The sequence below is a fragment of the Bos indicus genome, chromosome 9 (assembly GCF_029378745.1).
Source record: "Bos indicus isolate NIAB-ARS_2022 breed Sahiwal x Tharparkar chromosome 9, NIAB-ARS_B.indTharparkar_mat_pri_1.0, whole genome shotgun sequence".
NCBI lineage: Eukaryota > Metazoa > Chordata > Mammalia > Artiodactyla > Bovidae > Bos > Bos indicus.
In genome coordinates this window covers 26,359,147-26,372,537 of record NC_091768.1, presented here as the reverse complement: position 1 = coordinate 26,372,537, position 13,391 = coordinate 26,359,147, and the positions used below count along the sequence as shown (strand labels likewise).

The following is a 13,391-nucleotide window of genomic DNA, read 5'->3' as shown; positions in this document are numbered from 1 at the left end:
ATGTAGGCTTTTAAATAAAATAAGAGCCCCGTTTAAAAAGTTTAAAAAACGAAGAGGTTCATGACCCTATGTGCTCCCTTTTTAGGGGCTTAAGTGTCCTCCTACATGAGAGAGACTTGGCAGATGCTGGGTCTGGAGTCACCCAACAGGTTTGGCTGCCAGGCTTACAATGGTCTGAACAGTACGAACCATCCTCATTCTTTCCATCAGCCAAGATCTTGTCCATAAAGCTGCTGCTTCCAGTATTTTTCCTCCACTGTCTATCTAAATAGGAAAGGAGAATGCAACCAAGGGTGGGGAATTTTTCTATGTGTGCTGTGTGCTCAGTCCTGTTGGACCCTTTGCAACCCCATGAACTGTAGCCCACCAGGCTCCACTGTCCATGGAATTTTCCAGGCAAGATACTGGAGTGGGTTGCCATGTCCTCTTCCAGGGGAAATTTCCAAGCTCAGGGATCAAACCTTTGTGTCTTGTGTCTCTTGCACTGGCTGGCAGATTCTTTACCACTGTGCCTCCTGGGAAGCCCCTGGGGAGCTCCTTAGTCTAATTCAAAAGTTGAGATCAGGTTGGAAGCCTTCACTCCTAAACTGAAGCAGGTGGGAACAGCTGGAGCTTTCCAACCTGCTTTGCCAATGAGATTTGCAGTTTTAAATACAGGCCCTGGCCCAATCCAGATCCAGCAAACTGGAATCTCTGGGGCCTGGGCATGGGTATATTTGAAAGCTTCTCAAGTGAATCCGTTATTCAGTGAGGTTGGAGAGAAAAACTACAGCAGATAGGAAACATTCATCAGATTGGACCCACTGGTGTTACTGGTTTGCTTTACTTGTGAGATTTACTTAACAAACACTTCAGTGCTTTCCTTTGCCAAGCACTGTGCTAAGAGGAACAAACATGGCCTGGATCCCTGCTTTGTGAAATTTGTAGTAGAGGAAGAGACGGACATTAACTTGAGAGTTATTTGATAACTAAACAGAAAAATTGCAACCATCTAAATGATAAGAAGAGTACCGCAGTGTAGTGAGAGCTTTAAGGAAGCTCCCAGCCTAGTAAAGTAGTGAAGTGAAGTCGCTCATTGTGTCCAACTCTCTGCAACCCCATGGACTGTGGCCTACCAGGCTCCTCCATCCATGGGTTTTCCCAGACAAGAATACTGGAGTGGGTCGCCAGTGAGAGCCTGAAGAAAGCTCCCAGCCCAGCAGGTGATAGTCAAACCAGCAGAGTTTGCTCAGTGTCCCTGTTTCTGCTCTTTGTGCTTTACATGGGTTGACTCACTGCTTCACAGCAGTTCCATGAGCTAGGTAGTCTGGTCCTTCCCATTCTCCAGAAAGGAAACAAGCCAGATATGTAAATTCCTTGTAACAACAAGTATATAATATTGCAGAGTGGATGCTGTAAAGGCCCACTCCCCACACAAAGCCTACCACTTTCAGAAGAGAACTAAAACTTAAGTCCCTACCTGCTCGTACTTTCTTTGGCCCCCTCTGCCTCTTTCCCCCTTCATGTGAAGGCCTCCTAGGGAGACTGGAATAGGGTGATGGTCAGCCAGGGGGACAAAAGTCAATAGAGTTAAGAAATACTTGGGAAGAAAAAAAACGGTAACTTGGATTGGCTGTGAAGGATGGCGGGTGACTTGGGAAGGAAACAATGGTAACTTGGATTGGCTGTCAAGGATGACTTTCAACTTTATAGTTTTACAATCTGGTGGATGATATTTGCCCCTTAAATTCTCATCTTCCCAGTACATTAAGTTCTCCATTTTCAGACTTTTTTTTTTTTTGGTCAGTTAAGCAGCAGACATAGTAAGTTCTTTGAAAATGAAACATTTCACAAAATGTTTATGGTTTATATTAAAGAGATCTTCTTTCTATTTGGTACATTTCTCTGGCTAAATAATTGCCTCTTAGATTCTAAGAGAGTCCTGTAGTTTCCTAAACGCAAGCTTCTAACCTTAGCACTGTTTATTTTAGATTTATCTAGAGAGGGGATGGCTCCTCTTTCTGCCCTTTGATCTAGAGAAAAGCAAACATGAATGTGGTTAAGTGGTCAGTGCTATTGAGATGTCCTCAGGTACTTTATAGTACCTCTTCTTGGAAGAGGGTCTGGCAACCCACTCCAGTATTCTTGCCTGGAGAATCCCATGGACAGAGGAGCCTGGGGGCTTCCAGTCCATGGGGTTGCAAAGAGTCGGACAGGACTGAAGCAACTCAGCACACACTTTATACTACAGATGCTATGGACTTCATTTACACACAAATCTCCATAAATGCAGTAGTGGGTCTTAGAAGTGAAATGCTGCTGTTAGGTTCTTTGACTTTGTAGAAGAACAGATTACTTCCAACAGAACAGGAAGACATTCTGGGAAGTTGGCAGAAGGAAAAACACAGAAGTGGGGTTAGGAACAATTCCACGAGGAGAGGCTGGAGAACTGTGTGCCGTGAGAGGCCCACAAGAGGCTATGTTGCCCATTGTTTTCCTGGTACTAGAGAATTTGCTTTAATAAAGTTGATATGTTAGAGAGAATTTATTTTGGAATGTAGCATTTTCCTGAAATATTTGGCAGTCCTTTAAAGAAGGTTCCTTTTGGAACCACCTTTCATATTTCATTACTCTAGAAATTAACTTTTTGTCTTTCCCAATGTCTTGAATGTTACAAGGAAAAATTTCACTTAATACTTGTATGTATTCAGATTAATGATTGTGTTAGTGTCCTATGATTGCTGTAACTGTAGGGTAAGGGAGTTAGAGAAGGCGAGGTTCGGAAAAAGAACGAGACCAGCACTTTACAGAAACAGGTCACCTTTAATGGGGCGAGAAGGGGCAGCAGTCAGATTAGTGAGCTGCTGCACTAACCCAAGAAAAGAGTCAGTATATATAGGCATATATGTGGAAAGCTACTGTCTTAAGGCGGCCTGTTCTTCTCCAAGGTCGTTCGGAGTAGTTTTGTCTTAAATGGTCGGGGCAAGGAATTCTGGATATTGGCCAGAGGCTGGACTGGCTGGGAGCTGGGCATAATCAACCTTAATGTCCATTTTTTTCTTCTTTGTTTTGCACAGAATGGTGGGGAGGACCTGGAGGGGAGTTTTAACTCCAGGCTATTTTGAGCCATGTAACTTTCCTTCAATAACAAATTACTACAAATATAGTGGCTTAAAACAACAGAAATGTATTCTCTCACAGTTCTGGAGGCTTGAAGTCCAAAATTACCATCGCTCGAGCAGAATTAGGACGTCAGCAAGGCTTCGATCTTTCTGGATGCTCTCAGAAATACTTCTTCCTTGCCTCCTCCAACCACTGGCCACATCTCTTCAGTCTCTACCTTTGTGGTCCCGTTGCCTTCTCTTCTGTCAGATCTCCCTCTTTCGCTCTTAAAAGAATATTTGTGATATTTCATTTAGAGCTCACCTGGAGCATCTAAGATAATCTTCCCATCCCAAGATTCTTTTCCCATAAAAGGTAATATTTACAGGCCCCAGGGATCAGGATCTGATATCTTTGGGGACCAATATTCAGCCAGTTATAGTAACTACTTTTTATATTCAGACATTCTATTCAGGAGGATTCTCAGAAGTCCATGAATGACTTAAAGTGATACATGTCAGATTAAGCCTGTTTGCAGATTCCATTAAAGTGAAATGTCATGTTTATCTTACGTTCCTCTTTGCTCACAGGACATTTGTTTGGAGTCGTCTTGTTCCAGGAAGAAGTCAGGGCATTTTATACAGACAAATGAAACACAGGAAGATAATGTAAGTTAGATGAAAGAAAACAAACAGATAAGAACATAAAATGAAGCAAAGAACGAGCTCTAGAAAAAAATAAATACAGTTGTATCCTTTTTATTAATATTCCATGCAAACAAATTCTTGCTTTGTAAGCAAAGCATATTATTGTTTTTTTTTTTAACAAAACAGTAAAATAATCCCTTCTTTCTCAAAGAGTAAGAGGTTAAGTCTCTTATATTGTAGAGATCAGAGTACTCAAAGAAAAAGAAATCTGTTTTCTACATTTCAGGTTGTACAATCGTAAACCTCACACTATGGAAGCTAGGTATTACACCTTTTGATTTATGACTTTTAAAAATATTATGAAGAGTATTCTTACTGTCTTCAAAGCTACTTTCTACTGTTTTACTTTCCCTCTAAAAAATTTTAAAGTAGGTAGTGATGTATATATAAGATAAAGTCAATCATTTGTAACAAATCATATACTGTTAGGCTTCCCTGATGGCTCAGTGGTAAAGAATCCACCTGCCGGTGTAGGAGACACAGGTTTGATCCTTGGACTGGAAAGATACCCTGGAGAAGGAAATAGCAACCTACTCCAGTATTCTTGCCTGGGAAATCCTATGGACAGAGGAGCCTGGCAGCCTACTGGTCCATCGGGTCACAAAAGAATCAGACACAACTTAGCGATTAAACAGCAGCATGTACAGTTGTTGCAATTAAATTTTTTATAAAATGGAGTCACACAAACCATAGATATTATGTTGTTGTTGTTGTCATTCAGTTGCTAAGTTGTGTCCAACTCTCTGTGACCCCATGGACGCAGCATGCCAGGTTCCTCTGTCCTCCACTGTCTCTAGGAGTTGGCTCAAATTTGTGTCCATTGAGATGGTGATGCTATCTAACCATCTCATCCTCTGCCGCCCCCCTCTCCTTTTGCCTTCAATCTTTCCTAGCATAAGGGTCTTTTCTAAGGAGTTGACTATTCATATCAGGTGACCAAAGTATTGGTGCTTCAGCTTCAGCATCAGTCCTTGCAATGAATATTCAGGATTGAGTTCCTTTAGGATTGACTGGTTTGATCTCTTTGCCATCCAAGGGACTCTCAAGAGTTCTCTCCAGCACTGCAGTTCAAAAGCATCAACTCTTTAGTGCTCATAGTGCTCAGCCTTCTTTATAGTCTAACTTTATGGTTTTTATGGTCAAACTCTCATATCCATACATTAACTGCTGAGAAAACCATAGCTTTGAATATATGGACTTTTGTCAGCAAAGTGCTTTTTAACATGCTGTCTAGGTTTGTCATAGCTTTCCTTCCAAGGAGCAAACTTCTTTTAATTTCATGGCTGCAGTCACTGTCTGCAGTGATTTTGGAGCCCAGGAAAATAAAATCTGTCACTGTTTCCACTTTTCCCCCATCTATTTGCCATGAAGTGTTGGGACGGGAAACCATGATGTTAATGTCTTTAATGTTGAGTTTCTTTTTTTTTTTTTTTTTTGATTTTTAAAATTTTTTAATTGAAGGATAATTGCTTTACAGAATTTTGTTGTTTTCTGTCAAATGTCAACATGAATCAGCCATAGGTATACATATGTCCCTTCCCTCCATAAAATTTTTTTAATGGTGTTTAACATAAACAGTTTTTTTTTTTTTAGTTGTTCAACTTTACCTGTCCAAGTAAAATTTGAAGGAAAGAAGCAAATAAATAACTAAATAAAACAAAGACATGCGAACAGATAGGATAAATAGTAAAAAGCAAGTAATACAGTAGCTTCAAATTTTACTTGGACAGGTAAAGTTGAACAACTAATGTTGAGTTTCAAATTAGCTTTTTCACTCTCCTCTTTTACCCTCATCAAGAGGCTCTTTATTTCCTGTTGACTTTCTGCCATTAGAGTTGGTATCATCTGCGGATCTGGGGTTTTTGGTATTTCTCACGGCAGTCTTGATTCCAGCTTGTGAATCATCCAGCTCAGCATACTAGAAGCTATTTTGAATTGCATTCCCTAATATGTGCCTTGTTTTCTTAATACTTTCTGGCAGGCAGAATTTGAGAAGTTGCTTCAAAAAACTTAGAAGTATATGAGTCCATTTTCTGGTCAATCATAAGATTTGGTACTTGGTGTTAATATGTTGTCTCCTGTATTCTTCACAATACAACCTCTGAACTAAGTCTGTATTTTTATACTATGGAACTGAGACTGAGCAGACTTGCTTACTTCCTCTAATTTACCAGCCAATGTGTGTGGTGAGTGGTTTAGTCATGTCCGACTCTTTGTGACACCATGGACCATAGCCTGCCATGCTCCTCTGGGCATGAGATTTCCCAGGCAAGAGTACTGGAGTGGGTTGCCATTTCCTTCTCCAGGGGATCTTCCCCAGCCAGGGATCAAACTCATGTCTACTACATTATAAGCAGATTCTTTATCTTCTGAGCCACCAGTGAAGCCTAGGGAACTAAGTAAATAATAAATAAGTACGTTAGCAACTATCCTTTAAAATGTGCAAATCATCTATACTTAAAAACTGGCAATTGGAGAAAAGAGGGTGGCAGCCCCAGTTACCAGCCTGGCTTGCTCTCCACGTATGTCAATGTTCATCATTACTGCAGTTCTGGAATGTCCCCAGCAACACTTTAAAGCCACCTCCTAAACTGAGTCAGGATGAAGTTAAGAACACATGAAGGATGACCCTAAACTGTGGATTTTCAAGCCTGTCATTCTACTTGTCATTGAATGTTTATGAAATGAAGTGTAATGTATTTAAAATCTATGCATAAAATTAAGAATCATTATTAATGCACCAGGGAAGGCAATAGAACATTTTAATGAATTTGAGTTGGCTAAAAGAAAGCTTTGGGTCCTCAAGGAAAGATGAATTTTAAATAGTTTCTCACAGTGTGAGTTGTTTATAAATGTTGCATTTTGATGCAGAGCATGTGAAAGTCCCAGAATAAAACCATAAATCTCCAAGAATACCCCTTTATCGCCAACCTATTACTTCTTCTTCAGAAGACAAAAATCCGATGCTTGGCTATTTGTGCTGTAGCCAAATGATGTACCACATACCGAAAACGTGTGTATATATGTTACATCTCATCTCTAGACTTAAATCTAGTTATTTGCACCTTACACAAATTACATTTTCTCTGACATATATCTAAAACACAGAATCCACCAAGCCCTTGGAAACTGCAAAATGCAATTTTTTTATAATTAGACACTTCTTTTGTCAATCATTAGCAAGAGCAGCTTGTCAAGGATCCTGGAAACAGAACTGATTCATTCAGAAGAAAATTATAACTACGGGTACAATGAGCGGGGAGTCTCTTCAGATTTCTCTATTTCAGAGGCTCTGGCTGTTGGGTATTTACTTGTTTGTTTTCCCCTGATTTCCGCCCCCTGTATGTGAACAAGCTGAGAGTAGCGATAATGAGAACAGTAAATAATCTATAAATATTGCCAACACTTGGGATTTCAGAATTCATGTAGGATTCATTTCTACATGAAGACATCATGGAAAGATGGTTCCCTTACTTAAGAGTTGAGACAAGTCAGGAAGAAATTGAAGTCTTTGATCCTCATTATTCCTCTTTTGATACCCCAGGATCCATCTTCTTGCTTTCTGCAAAGTTTATTTCAAATGATGGAAAGGTTCTTATAAGCACTTACCCATTTCTCCTAATTTACACATTCCACGAAGGACATTACTGACAAGGAAAATGTCTGTTTATTGTGGACTTAGTGTGTGCTGGACCTGGTTCCAATTGCTTATATGAGATGTTCCGTCAGGTTTCCAGAGCCCAATGACTCTGTACCTGAAAGAAGGAAGCTTATTCTGAGGATTAGGACTCGCATTTGTCACTGTGACCCTTGAGAGAATGTATAGAGGTAAGAACACACATGCAGAACTTTTTTGAAATATGATCTTGCTATTTTGGGAGAGGAGAGTGCTGAAGAATTGATGCTTTTGAACTGTGGTATTGGAGAAGACTCTTGCGAGTCCCTTGGACTGCAAGGAGATCCAACCAGTCCATCCTAAAGGAGACCAGTCCTGGGTGTTCATTGGAAGGACTGATGCTGAGGCTGAAACTCCAATACTTTGACCACCTCATGAGAAGAGTTGACTCATTGGAAAAGACCCTGATGCTGGGAGGGATTGGGGGCAGGAGGAGAAGGGGATGATAGAGGATGAGATGACTGGATGGCATCACTGACTCGATGGACGGACTGAGTCTGAGTGAACTCCGGGAGTTGGTGATGGACAGGGAGGCCTGGCGTGCTGCGATTCATGGGGTTGCAAAGAGTTGGACACGACTGAGCGACTGAACTGAACTGAACAGAACTGATCCACCAGCCCAAAGGCAGCTGGTTATTCCATGGTAGTGCTCAATGCATATGCCTTACGGATTCTCTTGCATGCAGGAGAAGGGCTGAACGGAGACCTTGGCCTCTCCTTTCCAGAAATGATTTTGGCATCTGAGAGAGAAAGGCCCTTGTATTTACAAACAGAAAATCTAATACATTTGAAAAGCAAATCTTGTATTGGAAAAAAAAATGTGGATTGAGTACCAGTAAAAAACAGAGGGAAAACACACGTCTAAAAATCGATTCATATATACATTTGAAAAGAATTGGAATCACAATATTACCTACCCCGCTAATGACTTACATTCTTTTTTTTTTACATTTAAAAGTATATTTTATTTTTGAATTGGAGGATAATTTCTTTACAATGTTGTGCTTGTTTCTGCCATATGACTATGCAAATAAGTCATAATCATGTATATATCCCCTCCTTCACAGTCTGCCTCCCCCCTCCCATCCCACTCAACTTAAATTCTTTGATTATGTATGTTATGGGGTTGCTGACTTCCTTCATTAAGAGAAATGGACAAATGATAGTGGTGTTAGCACTAACATTTTTTATTCTGTCATCTTTTATTTAGTTTAAAAAATTTTTAATTTATTTATTTTTAATTGGAGGATAATTGCTTTACAATGTTGTATTGGTTTCTGCCATACATCAACAGGAATCAGCCATAGGTACATATGTCCCCTCTCTCTGGGTTGGGGACATCTGAACCTACATATGAACCTCCCTCCTACCCCCAACCCCATCCCACTCCTCTAGGTTGTCACAGAGCACAGGGTTGAGCTCCCTGCATCATACAGCAGATTTCCACTGGCTATCTATTTTACATATGTTAATGTATGTATTTCAAGGCTACTCTCTCAATTCATTCCACCCTCTCCTTCCCCCGCTATGTCCATTAATCTGTTCTCTACGTCTGCATCTCTACTACTCCCTACAGATAGGTTCATCAGTATCATTTTCCTAGATTCCATATATACGCATTAATATATGATATTTGTTTTTCTGACTTACTTCACTTTGTATCACAGGCTCTAGATTCATCCACCTCACTGGAACTGACTCAGATTTGTTCCTTTTTATGGCTGAGTAATATCCCATTGTATATATGTTCCATAACTTTTTTATCCATTCATCTGTCGATGGACATCTAGGTTATCCTATGTCCTGCTTATTGTAAATAAGGCTGCAGTGAACATTGGGGTGTCTTTTAGAATTGTGGTTTTCCCAGGTTTTTTGCCGAGTAGTGGGATTTCTGGGTCATATGGTAGTTTTATTCCTAATATATTTTTTAAAGAAATCTCCATACTGTTCTCCATAATGGGTGTATCAATTTACATTCCCACCAACAGTGCAGGAGGGCTCCCTTTTCTCCACATCCTGTCCAGCATTTATTGTTTGTAGATTTTTTTTTGATCATGGCCATTCTGACTGTTGTGAGGTGATATACATCTCATTGTAGTTTTGATTTTCATTTCTCTTATAATAAGCAATGATGAATATTTTTTTCAGGTGATTATTAGCCATCTGCATGCCTTCTTTGGAGAAATGTCTCTTTAGGTCTTCCTCCCATTGTTTGATTTTCTTGTTTGTTTTTCTGATTGAGCTGCATGAGCTGCTTTATTTTGGAGATTAATCCTTTGTCAGTTGCTTCATTTGCAGTTACTTTCTCCCATTCTGAGGGTTGTCTTTTCACCTTGTTTATGGTTTCCTTTGCTGTGCAAAAGCTTTTAAGTTTAATTAGGTCTCATTTGTTTATTTTTTTCATTCATTTCCATTACTGCAGGAGGTGGGTCATAGAGGATCTTGCTGTGATTTATGTAAAAGAGTGTTTTGTCTACGTTTTCCCTGTGAGCGTTTTATAGTTTCTGGTCTTACATTTAGGTCTTTAATCCACTTTGAGTTTATTTTTGTGTGTGGTGTTAGGAAGTGTTCTAATTTCATTCTTTTACACATAGCCGTCCAGTTTTCCCAGCACTACTTATTAAAGAGACTGTCTTTTCTTCACAGTATATTCTTGCCTCTTTTGTCAAAGATGAGGTGCCCATAGGTGCATGGGTGTATCTCTGGGCTTTCTGTCTTGTTCCATGGGTCTATATTTCTGTTTTTGTGCCAGTACCATACCAGCATCACTTGGCACAGTTGCTCAGTCCCTCCTCCCTGGAGCACTTTATTCTCTTGGTTTCCAGGATGCTAAGCGCTTTCCCCCTACTCCTTCACAAGCCCTGCCTCAGTCTCCTTTCTTTCTATCTGGACTCATTCTCTTGGTGAGCTTCTCATACTTTTAAATTCCATCTGTAAACTAACAACTCCCACATCTGTTTTCTCAGCCTGGACCTGGCCCCTCACCTTCAGCCTGTTCACTTGCTGTCTCTACATGAATGCCTAATAAGCATCTTGAACGTAATGTGTCTGACATTGAATTTCTGATCTTCTTTCTTGGAAATAACCCTAGAATCCTAGTATCTCCCAAAGTTATCCACATCTCCGCTAACAACAGCATTTCAACCACAGTAGCCCCAAACCTATCCTTGGAAAGCTTTTGTTTTGGGGCCCCCCGCCCCATCATAGCCCATTTCCAGTCTGTCATGCTAGCTCTACTTTCAAAAATATGAAAGTGTGTGTGTCAGTCGCTCAGTTGTTGCCAACTCTTTGTGACCCCATGCACTGTAGCCCGCCAGGCTCCTCTGTCCATGGGATTTCCCAGGCAAAAAGACTGGAGTGGGTTGCCATTTCCTCTTCTGGGTGGGAGGTGGGTGTGGTCTTCCCAACCTAGGGATCGAACCCAGGTCTCCTGCATTTCAAGCAGATCCTTCACCATCTGAGCTATCAGAGAATCCGCCTTTCAAAATATGCCTAGAGTCAAATGACTTGCACCCTCTCTGCACCTCGCAGATGATGGTCTGGGCCACCATCATCTCTCACTGACTCTCTCCTGGAGTTTCCTAGCTGGTCTCCCTGCTTTGGCCCTGGCCTGTCTTCAGGTTGTTCCTCCACATGGTGCCGAGAGTGACCCTCTCAAAACACGTGGCGCCATGCCACTCATCCCTTCAGGACTCGGCAGTCAGCTCTCCTTTCACTCAGGATAAAGGATAAAGGGTCCTTGCTGTGGCCACGAGGCTGCGCCATGATCGGTCCCCCTTCTTCCTCGTTTCCTCCCTGACCTCATCTCCTAACAGACTCCTTCTGAGTTCCCCGGGCTGCCTCCTCACAGCCTTTCAACTCACTGAGTCTTCTGCCTCAGAAACTCTCCCTCGGCTGCCTCCCCGGCTCATGTCCTCATCCTCGTTTCCAGTCGGGGTCACCCTTCGTCCTGGCAGCCGGGCCCTGTTGTGAGGAGACAGTTCTCTGTTGGTGTCTCGAGTTTCCGCACGGCTGGTCTTGGGAGCAAAGGCATTCACTGCTGATTCTCCCTGGACTGTCTTTTCAGGGAGGTTTTGCATAGCAGGCAGCCTTGGAAGACAGAGACCGCCTCCCTTAGGGGTAGATAGGTTTACCATCCGAGATAATAAAGATCAGGACTCCAGCGAGACCCAGTGTCTGCGGATCTGTATAAAATCAGAGCATCCTAATCTCGGTGTTGGTCTCAGAAACTCATCCCACTGTGTAATCAGACAACACCTGGCCCTCAGCGTGTCACCCTGCCAGAATTAGGGCTCAGGGAACCAGTGCAATGATGTTACCATGGCTACTGCTATCACTGTGAGTAATAAATTCTCTCTGTTCTGTGACCCAGGAGTCGGGTGTTTTCTGCCAGCAGAAACTGGCAGGCTAATTTGTTTGTTCGCCAAGTGGGGCAAAATCCAACCCTTCACAATTCTTGACACCCGTCCTGAGCCATTAACTTCAGACGGCCCCGTTTTAGGCTTCGTCTAGCTGCGCCTTGTCCAGAGTGAGCACCTAGAACCTGTGTCTCTTCTTCTAGGCTGTCTTCTGGGTACCCAGGACTCCAGAACACTCTGCGTAAACAGCCCTCAGTGGGCTGCCAGGCTTACGTGTCCCTTCGTGGGTGGACCATGCTGCCAGCATGAACAGTCTTCATCCTGAGCTATGACAGAGCTGATTGTTCTTAGAGGTGGCAGTGGTGTACGGGCAATGCACTGCTTGTCAAAGTGTGATCCCTTGACCAGCCTCATTAGCTTCACCTGGGAACTTGTTAGAAATGCATATCCTTAAAGCCCCACTCTGGGCTTCCCAGATGGTCCTAGTGGTAAAGAACCTGCCTGCCACTGTAGGAGACATAAGAGATGAGCGTTCAGTCCCTGGGTTGGGAAGGTCCCCTGGAGGAGGGCATAGCAATCCACTCCAATATTCTTGCCTGGAGAATCCCATGGACAGAGGAGCCTGGTGGTCTACAGTCCATGGGGTCACACAGAGCTGGACACGACTGAAGCTACGTGCATGCAAGCCCCATTTCTAGACCTACTGAAACAGAGACTTTGGAGACGAGCCATCTCTGTCTCCAGTGCCCTTCCAATGATTCTGATGCACACTCTGCTTGAAACTTCTGATATAAACTCACCAGGCTAGGTTGCTGCATGCACGTGTATGGGAGCCCCTACTTGTGCTCATGGTGGACAGACCCCAGGGTGACCCCAGTGAGGAATGATTTCTGGTTTGCATACCCCTGTGTGATCCCTCCGCCTGGATTTCAGGTCTGTTTGCTCACCTCTTGCTCAAGAGGTTGGGTCAAATGTCCTTTGAGCTCCTTTGTTCGTGAAACGCTCATTCAAATTTTTTATCACATGTTGCTTTTTAAAAATAAAAGTACATATACATGTATGTACCAGATGTCCCAGGTGGTGCTAGCGGGAAAGAACCCGCCTGTCAGTGCCGGAGACATAAGAAACTCAGCTTTGGTCCCTGGTTCGGGAAAACCCCTGGAGGAGGGCACTGCAACCCACTCCAGTATTCTTGCCTGGAGAACCCCATGGATAGAGCCTGGCAGGCTGCAGTCCACAGGATTGTAAAGAGTTGGGCATGATTGAAGCAACTTAGCATGCATGCGTGTGTGTGTGTGTGTGTGTGTGTGTGTAAAGCTGCTGTTCCTATATATATATACACACACACACAAAGCTATAAAGCAGCAATAATGAAACTATGCTTGTTTCCATTTCTATGTGGAAAGCTGCTGCTGCTAAGTTGCTTCAGTCGTGTCCAACTCTTAGTGACCCCATGGACTGCAGCCCACCAGGCTCCTGCATCCATGGGATTTTCCAGGCAAGAGTGCTGGAGTGGGTTGCCATTGCCTTCTCCGAAGTTTACAGCCAAATTAGATATTTTCTTTTCCT

General features: G+C 42.5%; 1 protein-coding gene across 4 annotated transcripts in view; it reads left to right on the top strand.

The window, feature by feature from the left end:
* The window catches only part of TPD52L1 (TPD52 like 1), a 93,739-nt gene that overhangs the window by 1,123 nt on the left and 79,225 nt on the right, over positions 1 to 13,391 (top strand). The window lies entirely within an intron of this gene.